General features: G+C 39.1%; 1 pseudogene; it reads right to left on the bottom strand.

Annotated features, from left to right (window-relative positions):
• The window catches only part of LOC123834380 (POU domain, class 5, transcription factor 1-like), a 46,637-nt pseudogene extending 26,355 nt beyond the window's left edge, over positions 1 to 20,282 (bottom strand).
• Between the last annotated feature and the right edge of the window lie 358 nt (positions 20,283 to 20,640).

Genomic DNA, 20,640 nt, shown 5'->3' with positions numbered 1-20,640 from the left:
TTTAAAGATTTTTATTTATTTATTTGAGATAGAGATAGAGAGCATCAGTGGGGGTGGGGGGAGAGGGGAGGGGGAGAGGGAGAGGGAGAAGCTGACTGAGCAGGGAGCCCAACACGGAGCTCCATCCCAGGACCCTGATATCATGACCTGAGCCAAAGGCAGATGCTTAACCAACCAACTGAGCCACCCAGTCGCCCCCAGAGGATTTTCACTGCCTTAAAGTCTTCTGTGTTCTGCATATTCATGCTTCCTCCCACCCTAGCCCCTGACAACCACTGATCTTTTTGCCATCTCCATAGTTTTTCTTTTTCCAGAATGTCATATAATTGGAAACATACCATATGCAGCCTTTACAGATTGGTTTCTTTCACTTAATATGCATTTAAGGTTTCTCCTTGTCTTTTCATGGTCTGATAGCTCATTCCTTTTAGCCTTGAATAGTATTCCATTGTCTGATGTGCCACAGTTTATTTATCATTCACCTACTGAAGGACATCTTATTTGCTTCCAAGTTTTGAACAATTATGAATAAAATTGCTATAAACATTTGTGTGCAGGACTTTGTATCAATATAAGTTTTCAACTCCTTGGGTAAATACCAAGGAGTGCAATTGCTGCATGATATTGTAAGTTGTTTTTTTTTTTTTTTTTTAGATTTATAGGAAACTGCCAAACTGTCTTCCAAAGTGGTTGTACCATTTTGCATTCCTGCCAGCAACGAATGAGATTTTTTGTTGTTCTGTATCGTCACCGGCATTTGGTGTTGCCAGTGTTCTGGATTTGGGCCATCCTAATATGTGTACAGTGGTATATCATTGCTTTAATTTGCATTTCCCCAGTGACATCTGATGTGAAGCATCATCTCATATACTTACTTGCTGTCTCTGTATCTTCCTTGGTGTGGTGTCATTAGAGGTCTTTGGCCCATTTTTTAGTCAGATTGTTTTCACTTGTTGAGTTGTAAGAGTTCCTTGTATATTTAGATAACAGTCCTTTTTGAGATGTGTCTTTGCAGATATTGTCTCCCTCTCTGCAGCTTGTCTTCTTTCTCTTGAAAACATTTTATGATTTTATTCTCCCAAAAGTGCTATAGATTAAGTGGCATTACCAGCATTTTACAGGTAAGGAAACAGAGGCTTAGAGAGTTAAAACAAAACAAAACACTTGCCTAAAGTGACGTATTTGTAAGTGCTGAAGTAAAGATTTAAATTCTGATCACTCTGAATGTAGGCACCATAGCCTTATTTACTAAGCCATATTATAATGAAGGTAAAGAAAGCACTTTTATCCTCTGATATTCACATCTTCCAAAATAAACCTTGACACCTTCACGGGAAGTTTGGAAAGACTGGTTATATGTCACAATGACACTGTACATAGGGATTTGAGAAATGATTTGTTTGGCCTCCATTGTATTATTTATTATCATGTCCAGAAGTTCATCTGACCCTACTAACTAATTAAAAACCTCAGAGAAGTCCTGAAGACAATTTATGCCCAAAAGAAAATAATCATTTTAGCCAGTTTTCCTCAATCTTCAGGTGGATCCTACTATGTAACTCTATTTGGGCATTTTAATTACTTTTCTGTGGCTGTTTTTCAGCTAACCAAGAGGAATGAGCCCATTTAAAAAGCAGTGCTGTTCAATATGAGATGTTGTCTACACATCCTAGTGTTTCATTATTGAGTTACTTCTTAAGGTGTTGTTCCTAAATCAACAGTAACTGATGACCTATGAGAAATGCAAATTCTTGGGCTTTACATCTCACTGACTGACTCAGACACTATGGAGAGGAGCTCAGCCATCTGTTTTAACAAAACCTCTAGGAGATTCTGATATATGCCAACCTGTGAGAGCCAATGCATTATGGTTTATGTAGCCAACTGGGAATACCTGCCCTTCAAAGTTTCCAAATCATGCCAATGCTTACATTTCTGGGGCCAGATCTAAATACTTTACCAGGAATTTGAGCAAATTGTGTTTATGAGGCCAAATTTGGCCTTCCCTTTCTCCCCCATCTTCAGGTGGAAGTGATATGGCCTTCTGTCTCAACAAAGATATGTTAGGATCTTTAAGTTTCCTAACAAAATGCTGACTTTGCAATGGGCATGTCTGGCTGCTGTAGCAGAAGGGCATCTCTCATAACCAGGAGACAAAGCCTGGTTTCCAGTCATTCCACAATGAGCTGACTCTTTAAACAATTGATACTCAGGACCTGCCAAAAACCTTCCTATACCCATTGACATTCAGGAGAAGCACTGCAATGGACTAAATAATCATCCATATTTCACATTTTATTTTGTTTTTGTCTTTTGCTCACTCAGTTCAAATCAACAAAAAGTTAAGTGCTTGGCATATAGTTTTGTTTTTTGTTTTGTTTTTTCTTTTTTCCTTAAGAAATTGGAGTATAGACCTGTACTTTAAACTTAGGCTTCTAGAGTTGATTTTTTAAAATTGTTCCATGTGAACATTTCCTTGTCTAAGAATCCAGATGATACATTTTCTTTAAGTATTACTACCAGGAAGATTTTTGTGCTGATTACCTTAGTATTATTCCTGATTGGTCATTAAAAACATTTTGGTTTGATTTATTAAAATGAGTAAGTTTGGGGCATAATTATTTTTAAAAATAAATATCTCACTAGATAATTCTACTATACTGGTTAACTGATTCTCTTTCTTTCATCAGATAATATTGTCTATCTCTCTCTTTATTGTGTATATTTGTATTGGTTATTATGTAGCTCAAAGATATTTAATATGCCATTGTAATAACGATCTTTAGCCTGTCTTTCTAGAATAATTGCAGTCTCCCTTGTACTATATTACTTTTCCATTTTTATTTTTATTTTAATGATCCTGATGTTAATTAGTCTTCTATGGTTAGTAATTTCAAAACTTTCCTTAAACTAGCATAATTATAAATGATGTTTTATTTTCTTCTAGTATACCTAAGTATCTGAGACACTGCCCTTCATATAAGTATGCCAAGATTAATAATTGATTTGATCTGAATTCTTATATCTCCATCAACTGAATGCTGTCCTGAAATATGCTCACCACTCAGCAAAAGGGGAGAACACGCATACACCTATACCCAATCTTCTTTTCTCAAGGTAGCAACAAGATGTGCCTTGGAAACAAAATAAAAAAGACATGAGACAGGGCACCTGGGTGGCTCAGTTGGTTAAGCGACTGCCTTCGGCTCAGGTCATGATCCTGGAGTCCCGGGATCGAGTCCCCCATCGGGCTCCCTGCTTGGTGGGGAGTCTGCTTCTCCCTCTGACCCTCCCCCCTCTCATGTGCTCTCTCTCTCATTCTCTCTCAAATAAATAAATAAAATCTTAAAAAAAAAAAAAGACATGAGACAAAGTATTCACTATGTACTTCCCATGCTGGTCTCTGATTCTCTTTGGTAGCACTTATAACATTGTATTGTCATTGCTTGCTGGTCTGTTTAGTCCTCCATAAATTTCTCAAGGGCAAGGGCTATGACATATGCATTATTGCAGTCTCAGTGCCTGGGACAATACTGGTGCATAGTTGATTCCCAAGAATATAATTAAGTGCCAAAGAGTATAATGCAGGATTCCTCTTTCAGGAGCTCAGGAGAAAGAGAAAACTGGAAGGGTTAGAGTTTACTGGTGAAGGTCTTTGGAGGAGGAAAAACAAAGAGTGGGCATTGACTGGTCTTGTACTTGGCATTGAACTTTGGGCAAGAGCATGGATAAGCGTTGTACAAGAGAGGTCTGTACATGGGACAAGGGATGTGTGTACGTGGAGAATGGGGAAATGGGCTTGTTTTGAGAGTAACTGGAAGATGGGAGGTCAGCATAACCAGCATGAGGAAGAGTCTGGAATCTCGGAGAAAAAATTCATAGCTGATAAAATAGGAAGCATAGACCCAAATAACTTTGTTAGTGGGTATGTGACATAATATAATTAATATTCCTAAGTTAGGGGTTGGCAAACTATGGCCCGCATGCCAAATCCATCTCACAGCATGTTTCTGTATAGCCCTCAAGTGAAGACTTTTACAAAATTTTTATTTTATTTATTTTTAGAGATCTGGGGGAGAGAGGAAGGGAGAGAGAGAATCCCAGGCAGGCTCCATGCCCAGCGTGGAGCCCAATGGAGGGCTTGATCTCACGACCCTGAGATCCTCATGACCTGAGCCGAAATCAAGAGTCAGATGCATAACTACTGAGCCATCCAAGCACCCTAAGGCTTTTATTTTAAACATTTTTAAAGAGTCATTAAAAAATATGGTATAATATGCCACAGTGACCTTTTGTGTCCCTCAGAGCCTAAAATATTTACTATCTGGCCATTTTGGAAAAAATTTTCTGGTGCCTGCAGGTGAAAGTGATAGGAAATGATGAGTAAAGGTAATGGAATAAAGGATCTTCTTGAATGTGTAGGGAAGGAAAGACAGTGGTTACAAATAGATTTCTCCATTTGAGCAGCTAAATACAGTTTATTTCTCACTCATACAAAAAACTGTTTATAAGTTTTTGTTGTTGCTGGTGGTGGTGGTGTGTAGCTTTTTCCTGTGTGGTGATTTTGGGACTTAGGCTCTTATCACCTTTGTCCCTGACATTCCATAGGATTCCATCATTATTGCATCCAAATAGTGAAAAGAGAAATAGAGAGTCATACCTACTTCTTAAAAACCTTGGTTTTGAAGTGACTCCCATCCCTTCCATTTACTTTCTATTGACAGTAGCTCTTTATGTGGTCTCATCTAAAAATAGGAGATTTTGGAAGTTGGAATTCCTGGCTGAGTGGCCCCTTTCCAGTCGTAGATCTGTGGTATGGCCACTTGCTCTGTGTTAGCCATTTCTGCTAGAGTGAGAGGTGGTTGTGGTAATGAACTCAGCTGCCAGGTATTTGTTTTCCATAACAGTGAAACCAGAAGCCATTTGGTGCTAAATAGATAGAGCTTACATATATAGATACATATGGTGCTTATGTATACACGTGTATATATTCACTTATATGCATATGTTTCTTAGGTACACACACATACACGCACGCATGCGTGCATATGAGGAGGCAGTGAATCAAGTGTGGTTGGAGGCTAAAGACTGATCTTTCCTACTTGCTACTTTCTGGATTTCTCAACTTTTCCTGCAACTCCTGGCTCTTCTTTGTTCCAGTTATGATATTGAGCAAGGTGTTATTCTTTCTAATGTACTTTTATTTTCCTATCTGTCAAATGAGGATTATCTGACTCTTGGGTTTGTAGTGAGGGTTAGTGCTGTGAAGTCTTTAGGTCATCTGACATATACTAAATGCTCAATAAAAGATGTCTGCTACTGCTGTTGTTATCAATTAGTGTAGTTATTCTCTTGAAATATTCTAAGAAATGTTTATGGAGCTTAGCAACAGCTGACTATGGAGAGATGGAAGAGAGACATGAAGCACAATGACCTCAAACTTTTGTCTTATATAATGGGATAATGGATCCAGGGAAGATGCGAAGAGCTGGTTTGCAGGGTAAATTTAAAATATGTGTCCATCAGCAAGCAAAAGCAGTGATAAAAGTAATTCCTGCACCTATATGCTCCTCAGAGACTCAGGAATTTAATGGTTGCAAATCAAATATAAAGCATCATAGAAAAACATTGCACAATGAGGAATAGTTATTCCTCCAGTGGTATATTAGAATGACTAAGCATCATCTCTTTTGCTGAGACTATTGCAGTGCATATTTTATACACATGCACACATACACACACACACATTTTCCACAAACAACTTTGATGGTAAACAGATTATTCTTTTCTGAGAGTTTGTTGAACAATGATAGAGTCCTCATGTCTGTATTGTTTCTGACTCATGTCCTAAACCAGGAGCCATGGTCATTACTGTGATTATCTTCTAGTCAAGTAACATGTCCTTGATGCTATTTGCAAATATCCTCTCTCTGTGCTTTCTTGATAGTCTTCTTTAATGTGCACAGTTTTAGAAGCATGTTGATGCAAGGAAAGCAGGCATTTGGCCTTCACTTCATATAAATAAGCTACGTAGGCTATTCCTTGACCAAATTAAGGCTGTCAATTAGTTATCTTCCACATACAATGTCTCTTCTGGTAATGTTCCTTACATGGATGTTGTCTTAGTCAAAAATAAAGATTCAGAAGTGGAATCCAAAGCAGATACGTACTGGTTTTAGACAAAGGGGCTTCCTGGGCCTATTTTTAAAGCCAAGCTAAGTCTCTCTTTTGCTTATTTGGAAACAAGATCTGATAGCCCTTAATCGCTTCCTGCTTACTTCCTGAGCAACTTGCTTTATTCTATATACCTTGTCATAAAGAGTTCAGTTCATACTAGCATGATGCTTTGTTTTTGCTAGTTCTGATTGCTGGCATGGGCCAGGGCTCTAGAGACCATCATTTTGCAAGCTCCTTACTGTGCTGTGGCTGCCTCTCCTGCAAGAAGTTTCCTCTTGGGTTGTTTTTCACTACAGGGTGTAGGGCTTATAGGCACAACCGAACCCTCAGTTAACACATGCCATTGAGGGGAGTATTCTGCTAGACTTGGAGGACAATTACAGCCACTGGCCCATCTCAGCTAGAGGTAAGGCAGGCATCCTACAAAAGCTGTACCAGTATATGGGAATCTATTTCCCATCATCCCCAAACAATGCTTTCACAATATAAACAATGATTTAAGTGCATCTGATCTCATTTCCTACAGCACTAACAACTTGCACTCTTACTGACCCACCTCCTCTGGAATAGTTGTGCCCTCTGGCTCCCAGCATGCATATGCATGACTCTTCTTTCTTTACCAAGCATTCATAGACTGCATACTACATGCTAATCTTTTGATATAGTGGTGGACAAAAATACCAAGGAAAGTTGTTTTTTGTTTTGTTTTGTTTTGTTATTTTACTTACTTTAGATTTGTTATAGCTTTCAAGCCCACAGAGTTCTATAATATTAGCCATGGCAATGAGAGGAGAAAGTGGTCCTTCCATATAATTATATCAACCTTGGGGTTGAATATGTTGCTGTTCAACCCACAGTCTTTGCTTCCCTCATGCGCACTTACCCCATACCCCATAGTTCACTCCTTTGCAATAACCATGTGTATGTCCATCTCTTCTACCTCATGTTGAAAGTCATTCTGAATCTTACTCAATATTGGTGATAATTTTTCTACATCTAGACAGTTAAAGCTTTATATGTAAGGACTGCTCAATAACTATTTGTTAATGAATTAAGAATCCATTTTGTAGAAATCCTACTCCTGGCTCTTTATACTAAAGAAATGAAGGCTTATGTTAACACAAAAATTTTCATGCGTATCTTCATTATAGAATTTTTCATAATTGTAAAAACTAAAAACAACCCAAATGTCTTTTAGTGGGTAAATATATAAATTATGGCACACCTACATAGTGAAATACTATTCAGCTATAAAAAGGAACAAAATGTTGATAACAGCACAATTTGGATGGATCTCAGGGCATTATGCTGAATGAAACAGGTCAGTCTCAAAAGGTTACACACTTTATGATAACATATGACATTCTCAAAAGGACAAGACTATAGTATTAGAAAATAGGTCACTTGTTGCAAGCGACTAGGGGAGAATTTGACTATAATGCTCAAGCAGGTTTTTTTGCTTGATTCAGCTGTTCTGATTGTGATGATTACACAAATTTATATATGTTCCCAAATTCTTACAATTGGACACAAATATTTCAGTTTTACTGTATATTAATTTAAAAATAAAATTTAAAAAATCATCTTTTGTGAACTCATAAACCATTATTTTTTTAAAGATTTTTATTTCAGAGAGAGAGGGAGAGAGAGAAAGAGTTTGCGTGTGCACAAGTGGGGGGAGAGGGAGAAGTAGACTTCCTGCTGAGCAGGGAGCCCGACACGGAGCTGGATCCCAGGACTCCGGGATCATGATCTGCGCTGAAGATAGATGCTTAACCTACTGAGCCACCCAGGTGCCCCCATATACCATTATTAATACTCCTTGCCAACTTCCATTACATCTGAACTTGAGATCCATGTTCTTAAACTTGACTGGTCATCAGGAACATTGAGTCCTCTCATTAATAGTACAGACCCCCAGAACTTTCTACTGAAGATATTGATTCAATAGATCTAGTCAAAATCTAAGAATCTGTGCAAATGATTTTGGGGACTGAGAAAATTGGAGAAACTGTCCAGATCAGTGATTCCAGACTTAAGTGAGCACCAGAATCAACTGAGAAGATGTAGTAGGGTCTGGAATGGGATCCAGAAATTGGCATTATTAGCAAGGACCTCAGGAAAATCTAATTCAGGTGGCCCGTGGGACAGACTTCAAAAAATGCCACTCTAGCTCAGCACTATGAAGTGAATGTTAAACTCAGATGGTTCTTTTGTGTCCACTCAGTAATTCTAAATGTCCTTGATTCACCTTCCCTTCCATTCTCCAGCATAGGTATTTCATACCACATTAGCCCCCTCAAATTCTTTACCTCACTCTCCTAGTAGTTAGTTGAACCTTGCCTTTGTCACCTAGAAAAATAGCATTTTTAGATGTGCTCTCCTTCAACTTCCTCTTCTTATACTTTAAAAATATAGAATTGCATCTAATTTCACTCTCTTTTTCAGTGCCAGACGAAAAGGTGTGTCTCATCTTCAAAGGTTACATATCTCTGCTTCTGTGCTCTTGATCTGAGTGCCTCTTGACCCTCTGTTCTCTCTCTCCTGCGTTTCCAGTTTTTCTTTCTGTACTGGTTCCTTCCACACAGCCTGTGAATGTGCTTTTCACCTCCATCTTATACTAGATATTCCCCTTTGACTTAGAATATCCTCTTATTGCTATCCTTTCTGTTTTTCTTCACAGCCAGACTCCTCAAGTAGATAATCTCCCATTACAGTTTCCACTCAACGCCTATCCTTTACTTGTCAATTCACAGTAATCAGGCATTTACCTCCAACCTTGCACTAAGATGTCACAGGTGAAAATCTGCCAGTAACCTCCTGGGTACCTAAGCCTCTGGACTAATCCAGTCTTCATCTGATTTGATCTTGTCAAGCCCTCCTTTCTTATTAAAAAGTTAGGCATTTTCTGTTCTCCTAATTTTCTGACCATTTCATCTAAGGTTTCCTTCCCTGGCTCATAATTCTTTATGTTTCAATGTCTGCTTTATCCAGGAGGTTCTGTCACTGGCCCTCATTTATTTTCACTGATTTCCCCCCACTCTGGGAAATCTCTTCCATGTCCATGACTTTAGTCATCACCCCTAGGCTCATGATTCCTGTAACTATACCTCTGGCTAAGATCATAGGCTTGTAATTAATAGGTGCTCAGTGTGTTTGTTGAGAAGATAAATGGGTGACTGCAAAGATGGATAACTGAATTCATATCTATGAACTAGAGAAACACCACAGTCGAAGGAAATAGGTCACTGATTTCTGATTGTGTGGGTTTGTTTATAAGCAGAGACAAACTCTTTAAGTTGTTTATTTGTTTTCATTATTCCCTTTTTCATCACTTAGGGATGATTAGAATATGAAATTGTGTTTATCTTAGAAGTTCCATGATGGAACATGAAACCTTATTGACCACTGGACCACTTTGGGAAGACCAAGGATTCAGTGGACCTCTTACTTCCTCTATTTCTTCCAGGGACCCAACATCTATTGTGCAAACTAATAACAAAGTTCTGAATTATACTAAGGTAATGAATGGTAATACATGGGCACCAGTTCTTTGAAGCATCTGTGACAGCTAAGATGTTTTGTGACATACCCATTTCTATTCATTCTTTCTTTCTCTCTCTATCTCTTGCTTTCTTTCATTCTTGTTTTCTCTCTCTCACTCTTATTCTTTCTTGCTCTCTCTTTCATTTAGTCACATACACACATAAGTTAAGATGTTGGGATACTTTATTAAATTAACAGGCAATAAGAGGTATGTTTAAAATATGAGCTCCAGCTACAACAAAAGTATAGAAATTTTGGCACATAAATATAGAACTAGAGACCAGACTTCTGACACCTATAAAAAACCTCATGGCATCAAACATTAGCGAGATGACAGTTGTTAGTGTAGATTCGAACTTTGTACCTTGAGCTGCTAGTGGGGATCTTGATTGCTTCAAGTTTAAAAGTTGTAATTCACAGGCTCCAGAAAGCACTGAGTAAAGTGCCTAATATTGTAACTGATAATCAATAAATGTCAGTCCTGTTCTCCTCCATTTCTTTTCACAAAGAGGTGTTTTCTCTGCTTGAGACATCCTCTAGTAAGCCACATAGTTTATCTCCATTAATGAAGAGAAAAACAAACTCTGTGTATAAAATATATTTTCTGTTCACTTAAGTCACTCTTCTTTCCTCTTTCATTTTGTGGTTTCCAATTTACCTGCCTTTACAGTCACCAAATGTTTCTAGACTCTGTACATAGAATCATTCCTGGTCTCTCACTGAACCAAGGCAAACTGTCTATTATCTCTGAATTCCTGTTTTCCTCATTGAAGTGGGGATTTATAGCACTACCACATGGAACGTTGGAAGGACTAACTGAGACGGAGCTGATAGTGCCCTTAATACAGTTTGGCAACTAGAGAACATTCCAAAAATGTTAGGTGCTACTGTTATGTTATTTTAGATGTCATATTTCTACTTATGGTTTAAGTCATTCGAGTTCTAGAATATTTTGAACCCTTGGGTTTTTGGATTCTGGAATGTTTTGAATCCCTTAGGTATGTCTCAGAGCTACATCAATCCTCATGGAGGCCTTTTCTGACTATTCCTTCTAAGTGGACCCCAGTGCCTTCCCATCATAGCCACCCGCCTAACGTGGAAGTGAGAGGCACAGACACCTGGAATCAGAGGCCCAGAGGCACATCCTGGCTCCACCTAGTTTCAGCCAAATTCATTAACCTCCTGATGACTAAGGTTCCTAATCTGTTAAACAGATAATAATAGTACTTGTCTCACAGAGTTGTTGTGAGGGTAAAAGTAGTTCATGGAGTAAAATGCTTCGTGCAGTTTCTGGCACAAAATATATGTTAAGTGTTTGTTCTTTTTATGATTATAGTCATAGCACTTATTGGATTCTGAAATTATCTTGCTTAATTATCACTTTATAGTCAATTTCACCCCCTCCGGAATAAAAAAGGATTCAATGGAAGAGGAAAGATCCATGCCTCATGTTTCCTTGTTTACTGCTGTATCCCCAGAGGCTCGAACAGGGCTTGGCATGCATCATGTTTTTATTGAATGAATAGTGTGTGCTATCAGTCATCCAATTCCTAAGACCTGACATTGTGCATAGTAGGTTCTAAAAAAATATATTTGATGATGAAAGCCCAAATATCACTCATGATTTTTTTTTAAAACCAAGTCATGCAGGTATTGCTTAGTGAGAAAATTGAGAGCTGTAATTGCTATCTGAATTGTGTGAATTCTTCAAGAAGAATTCTGCTATCCCTCCATGCTTTAGTGAGTCAGTCAGGGTACCTCTGTCTCACTTGATTTAGTTTGGTGACTTCCCTTGGATGGGAGCTATGAAAATAAATTACAAGAAGACCTCCCTACCATGCACCCCAATTCAAAGAAAGTTCTTTACAGATTTATTTCTAGAAAGGAAAATAAATTGGCATTTGTTTCAACTTGGGGATCTGGGCTGCATTTTTCTTGTCATTCAACGACATATACTGTGCATGCAAATTTTAGAGAAAGAATATTGGGATTTTGGAATGATATGTAGTTGATATGCTGGGAGCAATGAAGTTAAATCAGTTTCAGAGCTGCTTTATTTTAGTGATTTCCCCAGCAAAACCTTTCAAACAGGGAGTTGCAGAACTTTTGAGATTGGACTTTATGAAATAATAGGGGGATAAAGGAAAGCTATAAAATGCATGGGAGAGTATAGTAGAGAGATAAAGGGCTAAGGGGAGACTATGAACCTGGTAGCCCTTTCTAGAAGTCTGTATATGGAAATACTAGGCTAAAAATGTATCTACAAAAACTAAATATGTGATGACCGATATTTGCTAAAGCTACTTCTCTGCAATGGCTTCCCATTCTAATGTTTGGCAAAATAAAATATGTATTATAAGTTTTCCAACTTTCATTGTATTGATCAGGGTTCTCCAGAGAAACAGAACCAAGAGGATATATGTGTGTATATATATAAAAGTCTGGTAAGCCCTGAATTTGAAGAGTGAGCCAGCAGACTGGAAACTCAGGGAAGGGACAGTGTTGCAGTTCAAGTCTTAAGGCTGTCTTCTGACAGAATTCCCTCTTTCTTGAGGAGATCATTCTTTTGCTCTGTTTAGGACTTCAAACAGTCAGATGAGGTCCACCCACATTATGAAGGGCAATCTGCATTACATAAAGTCCACCTACTTAAATGTTAATCTCATTCAAATCACCCTCATAGAAACATCCAGAATAATGTTTGACCTCATATCTGGGAACTGTGGCCCAGACAAGTTGACACATAAAATTAGGCATTGGTGGCGCCTGGGTGGCTCAGTCGTTAAGCGTCTGCCTTCAGCTCAGGTCATGGTCCCAGGGTCCTGGGATCGAGCCCCGCATCGGGCTCCCTGCTCCGCGGGAGGCCTGCTTCTCCCTCTGCTGCTCCCCTTGCTTGTGTTCCCTCTCTCCCTGCCTCTCTCTCTGTCAAAAAATAAATAAAATCGGGGCGCCTGGGTGGCTCAGATGGTTAAGCGTCTGCCTTCGGCTCAGGTCATGATCCCGGGGTCCTGGGATCCAGCCCCACATCGGGCTCCTGGCTCGGCCGGGAGTCTGCTTCTCCCTCTCCCTCTGCCTCTCCCACTGCTCATGCTCTCTCTCTCTCTCTGTATCTCTGTGTCTCAAATGAATAAATAAAATCTTAAAAATAAATAAATAAATAAATAAAATCTCTAAAAAAAAAATAAATAAATAAATAAAATAAAATAAAATAAAATAAAATTAGGCATCACACTGAGCATGATCTGGCCTCTGTCTATCAATTTCATCTTGGACCACTTGTCTTCTTCAAACAAACAGGACTTCTTTCAGTTCCTTGCAAACACAAATTCCTTCTTTCCACTTTAAGGTCTTCACAGGTGCTGTTCCCTCTGCTTGGAATGCCCTTCTACTCATTCAAGGCCTGAAAAATCCTCTGCCATCCTTCAGCCTCAGCTTAAATGCCCTTTTTGTTACTGGGGATGTTTCTGACCTCCAGTCTCAATCAGACTTGCTTATTAGCATCTCTTCATCAAGCCATAGTTTATTTCATTATACTCATCACAGTTATATGGTTTGACATAGTACTAATTTTAAATTTGTTTTCTATATCTATCAGTTTCATGCCTGTTTTCCCTTTCAATTTGGATACTCTGTGAGTTCAGGGACCTGACTCATTGTGTTAACTCCACATCAGTACACATGGTACCCACCCAATGAATATAAAATAAAGAAGTAAATAGATGGAGCTTCAGGTAATTGGAAAAAAAAAAATGTTTTCCATATTAAGCTTAGAAATCCAAAGAATCCTTTGGATCAGGAACAATTTGAAACACTTCCTTATACCTTTTGCTATCAAAGGCAAACATTTCTTGAAGGAGGTCTTAAAGCTTGATAGGCACTTACTTAAAAGAGCATGTTCTTAGACACTATGCCCTATTTGACTCAGTAGGTTAGGAAGTGGGACTAGAAGATTTTGCCTTGTAAAAAGTGCCCTGGTGACTCTCACGCTTCTAGTTCATATACCAGCAGCTGGGAACTACCTATATTAGACCAAACTTTAACCTAAGTGGGGCTCCCACCTCTGATGATGGGAGCTCATTGTGTGCTATGCTGTTTATGCCATATTGACACACACAGATTAGACCCAATTCTAGACTAAGTGGAAGGAAAAATAATATTCTTTCAAATAGTTAAAGACATCTTTCATCTCTACTATTACTTCATGTTCAAAAAAATTACAGTCATGTCAGTGATAATTACTTTTTCCTAGACTCTTAGCCTTCTCTGATGCCTTTAATTCTTTAGTAGATGGTCCCTCCAAAGCTGTGTTTATTAGAGACTCAACCAACACTCTTTCTCCTGACATATTTGTAGTACTGAAGATGATTTTTTCTTCAAGATAATGCAGTTCTATTCATATAGACTCCTGTTCACTTGTTTCTTTGAAACTCTTCTATTTTACCTGTTCCTGACCATGTTATGTTTTGAAATGTCAGTCAAGTTTTATATTTTGAGAGATCCTTTTTCGAATTGAGGTGATATCTCAAAGAAGAAATACTTTTTACCTCAAGGTTTCTCTCCAGTCTAGCCAGAAATAATCTTAACTTTCTTATGTTATTAGATCTCAACTGACCAGTTATGGGAGTGTATTGTTACTTAAACACAAAAATTGAATGCCCAGCCAACTCAAGTAAGGAAAAAAAATGGCAGGATCTTGAGAGGAGATCCATTTCTCCATCTGGACCATGGTAAAAGGCTGAGTGAAAACATGGGGGACATCAGAGATTAAGTGGGATCCAGTTGGGTATTCTGGTTAGAAAGTAATGTAAGATTTAAAAAAAAGATTGGCATGAGATTGTGAAGGCTAAGCATTTAGATTTATTTTGAAAGTGGTAGAGATCCAGAGTCTGATGATGAGTTTTTATCAGAAGACCTGTAGAATCAGGTTTTAAAAAATATTAATGCAGCTGAGGAATAAAGAGTGAAAGAGAAGAAAAGAGATGTAGGATAAGTATACCACTCAAGGGGAGGTAAGAAGGGTCAAGCTTTCTATACAACAACACAGATGAATCTTCCAGCCATGATATTGAGCAAAATAAGCCAAATACAAAAGGGTGATATTCTACAACTCCATTTATATGAAACTGAAAAGTAGGCAAAGCTAATTCACAGTGATAGAATTCAGTGGTTACTTTTGGAGGGAGGTAGTCACTGGGAGGCTCTGGGGGTGCTGATAACATATATCCTTGTCCAGGATGTACAAACTCATCTAGCTCTACAATTTATTTATGTATACTTTACAGTATGTAATAATTCAAGAAGTTTGTTCCCCAAAATGGGGATGAGGTGAGAATGAAGGCAATGAAATTGGAAAGCCAGAAGAAATCCTTTCCCCAATGCATCTTTTAGGAGAAAAAATAAAAAAGTCTAATGGAATGTATAGACATAGTATGAAAAGATGCTCAGCATCACAGCATCACTCATCATCAGGGAAATGCAAATCAAAACCACAATGAGCTATCACCTCATACCTGTCAGAATGGCTAAAGTCAAAAACTCAAGAAACAAGTGTTGGAGAGGATGTGGAGAAAAAGGAACTTTCGTGCACTGTTGGTGGGAAGGCAAACTGGTGCAGCCACTATGGAAGACAGTATGGAGATTGCTCAAAAAATTAAAAATAGAACTATCCTATGATCCAATAATCACACTATTGGGTATCCGAAAAAATACAGAAACACTAGTTCAAAGGGTTACATGCACCCCTGTGTTTACTGCAGCATTATTTATAATAGCCAAGTTATGGAAAGCAGCCCAAATGTCCATCAATAGATGAAAAGATAAAGAAGATGTGGTATATATAATGGATTATTATTCAGCCATCTAAAAAAGAATGAAATCTTGCCATTTGCAATAGCATGGATGGATCTAGAGAGTATAATGCTAAGTGAAATAAGTCAGTCAGAGAAAGACAGATACCATATGATTTCACTCATATGTGGAATTTAAGAAGCAAAACAAATGAACAAAGGGAAAAAAAAGGAGACAAACCAAAAAACAGACTCTTAACTATAGAGAACAAACCAGTGATTACCAAAGGGATGGTGGTGGGGTTGGGGATGGGTGAAAAAAGTGATGGGGATTAAGAGTACACTAATCTTGATGAGCACTGAGTAATATATGGAACTGCTGAATTACTACATCATACACTTGAAACTAATATAACACTGTATGTTAATTATACTGGAACTAAAATTTTTAAAAAAAGGAATGTTAAGGGACAATATTATATTGAATTCTCAATATTTTAGGTAAACATACTAGAGATGTGTTTAAAAAAAAAACACATGATATAGCAATTTCTGTTCTTAAAGTGGACCATGCCTGCAAAACTCACTGTGGTAAATAGTCTCCAAAGTGCTATCAATCCCTCCCATCCTGTAAGTACATAGGGTCCATGTGCCTCCCCTTGAATCTGGGCTGCCTCTGTGATTTACTTTAATCCATAAAGCATGGAGGAAATGACACTGTGACAACTCCATGCCTAGCCATTAAGAGCCCTGGAAACATCTGCTTTCTCTCGGGAATCTGAACACCATGTTTTAAAGAACCTTGGGTTGGGCTGCCAAATGCTGAGCCTTCAGTGGACAGAGAAAGCTCTAAATGACCAGATGTTAGGTATTTATGGATCTTCAGTTCAGCTGCTAATAGAAGGAAACCAAGGGAGTATCATCAGATGATGCCACATGAAGCAGAAGAACCACTCAGCCAACCCTGCCCTGAATTCTTGGCTTTTGAGAATAACCATATGGTTATTGTTTTGAGGCCCTAAGCTTCGGAGTAGTGTATTATAAAATAATAGACAACTATAACAGTTGTCTTCTAGACTGGTGGCTCTCAGTGGAGAGTGGGGGGATTTTTTTTCCCCTAGGGGAAATTTGTCAATGTTTGGAGATATTTTTAATTGTCATGAGTGGAGAAGCTGCTACTGACATCTAGTGAGGAGAGGCCAAGGACATTTTTAAACACCCTACACTGCACAGAACAGCCCTTGCAACAAAGAATTATCTTTCCCGTAATGTTTATAATGCCAAAATTGAGAAACCTGTTATAGGGCAATGATTCGTAACTTAGGTGGTACCCAGGAATTTGTCTCCAAAGCCATATTTCCTAAACTTAGCTGATAACATTAATTACCTAGGATTCATGTAAATACATAAAAATCTTAAAATCATTCTAGACCCTCAAAGTCAGAATCTCCAGGGAAGGAACTTAGAAGTTATATTTTTACTTTCATAGAAGTTTGCAAAACACTGACCTAGCCCAGCATTTCTCAGATTTTAATGTGCATAGAAATAACCTGGACATCTTTTTAAATTTTAAAATCTGATTTACTTGGATTGGGGTGAAGCCCCAAATAGCTAAAGCAATCTTGAGAAAGAACAAAGCTGATGGTATTGCAGTCCCAAATTTCTGATTTCTAACAAGCTCCCAGGTGATGCCTAAGTATTGCTTCTTGGACCACACTTTGAATAGCAAGACTCTAAAGCGGTAGTCTCAAACTTTTGCATGCATCAGAATCACCTAGAAGGCACATGCCCAGGTTTGATTCTGCAGGTCTGGGGTGGGGCCTGAGATTTTGTATGTCCCACAAGTTCCTAGGTGACGCTAACGCTACTAGTCTGAATCACACTTGAGAACCAATGCCCTAGATTATTATTTTGCACATCTAAGTGTTCATAAAGTTTACCTCAGGCGACTGCAAAAATTGAAGATTCTCAGAACCTCTCCCCACTCCCCACTGCATTTCTTCCTTCAGCCTGGGCTGGGAACCAGATAATTTGCATTTTAATAAGTCACTTCACCTGGGGTGATTCTAATATTTGTGGTATAGAACCATGGTGTATGAAACACTGTCCTAGGGGAACATATTAGAATATCTAGTGTTTGTGGGAGGGGCATGGGCAAATCATGGAAAAACACATTTAATTTTATAATTGGTTTGATTTGCTTCTGATTCTCACTTTTAATTTATTTTGAAATATCAAATAGCATTGAAAGAGTAGAGAAAATTTTTCTGCTTATCAAGGCAGCCACGGGTTATACTAGAACCGGAAGCATGGTTTTAGAAAGGGCGTTTTCTTCGTGGATAGTCTCTCAATTCTTTGTGAGTCCCTGTACTTACCTTCTCTGTAGCAGCTACAAGTTGTATGCTCCTGCCAACTTAGAAGACATTATTAGTAATGGCCACAGTTTAACTTTCTTGGATCTTTGCCATATACTAGACATTACGTAAATACTTCACAAAAGCTGTCTAATGTAATACACTAGATAATCTCTTCGTAAGTAGGTACTGTTATCCCTCATGCATAGGTAGGCAAATTGAGGCATACCAAGATTAAGATACTTGCCCAAGATCACATAACTAATTAACATCAAAGCCAGAGTTTTTACATGGTCTCCTAGGATAACTGATAGATGAATAAGAGGCAGGATACGGGCATCTGTATTTAAATACAGTTTTTTAAAAAGAACAGTTCTTACATAGAACCATAGTTAAAATGGAATGACCTCTCTATATAATGGGTAAAGGAATTTTAGGACAAGATTTAATATATTGCCTTAACAGGATGTGGCAATGGCTGAAGTTTGTACAATTTTCTACTAATAATTACACTACAAGGTATTTTTTTTTAAACCCTATTCTTTACTGTATTCTTCTCAACTTTCTACTAGGATCTGATGCTTTTGGAGCTCTATGTTCCCTAGTAGTGTCTTTTAGCCTGTTGGCATGGTTAATTAAGAAAGGCTATAGTCATTTTGTCTCAAATCAAATCTCATTTTCAGGGTTGTCTTGTTCTCTCTTCTATGATATATGTGGGAGATAAGTGTTTTCCCCATCATGTTATCTTCTTTCATTAAATACCTGCATTCAGGTAAAGTTTCAAGTAGCCTTTTGCTATTGCTATTACTCAATTTTCTACTCCTGAGTCAAATATACATTTTCCCCCCACCTACTGTATCCCAGACTTCTTTAAGAACAAAGTGATGAGTGATGTGGGGATTAAAAACGAGAACATCCTTGAACTTCAACTTCCCTCCAACCAGTTCCCTCAAACTCCCTGCCCCCATACCCTTTGTGTTCCCAAATCCTTTCTTAGGGAATGAAGAACTTAATCCCAAAGCCTTGGTATAAACCCCAAGTTCTCTATCCATAGCTCTCCCCTTTTTTCTGCAACCTCCCACCCCTACTCCCATTTCCTGGAAGGGCCAGATCCTGGGTTTAAATGCATGAGAGCCCAGAGTGGTGACAGACACAGAGGGAAAGGCTTCACCCTCTGGGAAAGGAACTGAGGGGTACAGCCTAGTGAAGTGAGGGCCTCCATAGCCTGGACTACCAAAATGGGGTCCTGGTGCCAGAAGAAAGCACACTTGTGCCCCTGAGAAAGGGGACCCAGCAGCTTCAAAATCTCTCCTTGCGAATACTCACAGCATGCTTGATCCTTTGCCCTACTGGCGACCGTTGCAGAACCACCCCGGGACCACATCCCTCTGACACCCGAGCTGCAGGGCCATTTGGCTGATTGGCTGTCGGGTGGGTTTCGGGCACTGCAGGCACATGTTCTGCGGGTTGCCTCTCACTTGGTTCTCCAGACTTGTTCACTGTCTCTTTCGGGCCTGCAACGAGGATCTCTGTTTTGCATATCCCCTGTAGATTTTCATCATTGTCAGCTTCCTCCACCCACTTCTACAGCAGGGGCCCCAGCTTACACATGTTCTTGAAACTGAGTGGCAGAGCCTCCAAAAGGCAGATGTTCATTTGGCTGAACACCTTCCAAAAGAGAACCCTCAGCGTGAGCCCCACATTGGCCTGAGTATATTCCAGGGTGATACTCTTCTGCTTCAGGAGCTTGGCAAATTGTTCAGGTCTTTCTGCATATCTTTGATGTTCTGGGACTCCCCAGGGATTTGCTCCAACTTCTCCTTGACAGGTTCACAGCCTCTGGTGGGGCAGTGCAGGGCTGGGGGGAGGACTCCTCAGAGTTATTCTCTATCTCTGTTCTGAGCTCACCTTCTGGCTGAGAGGTCTCAAGGCTGCCTTGGGGCACCAGTCCCATTCTAACCTGAGGTCCACAGTATGAAACCCTCTCCCCCTCCAGCCAGAACTCATATGGGGGAATCCCCCACACCTCAGCACCTGCCCGAACCCCCAGCCTGATTCCTGACCTTCCAGGAGGGCCTTGGAAACCCAGCCAGGCTCCAGTCCTGCTGCCTCATTGCCTTCACCCCCAGTGGGGGCGAGAAGGCCAAGTCTGAAGCCAGGTCTCCCACCAGGGGGAACCAACTCCCCAAGCTGGGGGCCTGGAAAAATATACAAAATATTTTTAAAACAACAGCAAGTATTCAATTTCTTTTGCTACTTTAAAAAATATCACTGCTGATTCTCAACTCTCTCTGTCAAAGATATACTCACCTATCTTAAATACATCCCAGACCTTCTGAGTCCAAAATCTCCAGTTTAAGAGACTGCTTTTTTTTTTTTAAACATTTCTGACAGTGTGAGCTTCTGCATTTACCTCCATTTTCATAATCTAGACGTTGAGCTACATACAGTAGTTTAGAAGGCCACAGGTGTTTTAGAAACTAATTCTTATCATAAAGTGGTTTTGTTTTGGTGGTGGTTTTTTTGAGTCCAGACTATTTTTTAAATTATGAAACCTCTGAGTATATTAGGCATCATATAGTATACAAACATATTTTGTACTGAGATGCACAGAAAATGGATACTCCTGTGTTCATATCCATACCCCACCATCCCTTCCCACCCCCAGTAAATTTAGATATTTGAAATTAAATTGATTCCAGGCAAAGCAGGAAAGACTTGCTGGGAAAAATGAAATTAAACTGTTAAAAGAACAGAAATAGACAGTTGTAAGGGGA

This window comes from Mirounga angustirostris, unplaced genomic scaffold (assembly GCF_029215605.1).
Source record: "Mirounga angustirostris isolate CCGP_5_RB_7025 unplaced genomic scaffold, mMirAng1.0.hap1 SCAF_1, whole genome shotgun sequence".
Lineage (NCBI taxonomy): Eukaryota > Metazoa > Chordata > Mammalia > Carnivora > Phocidae > Mirounga > Mirounga angustirostris.
This window is presented reverse-complemented; position numbering and strand designations above follow the sequence as displayed.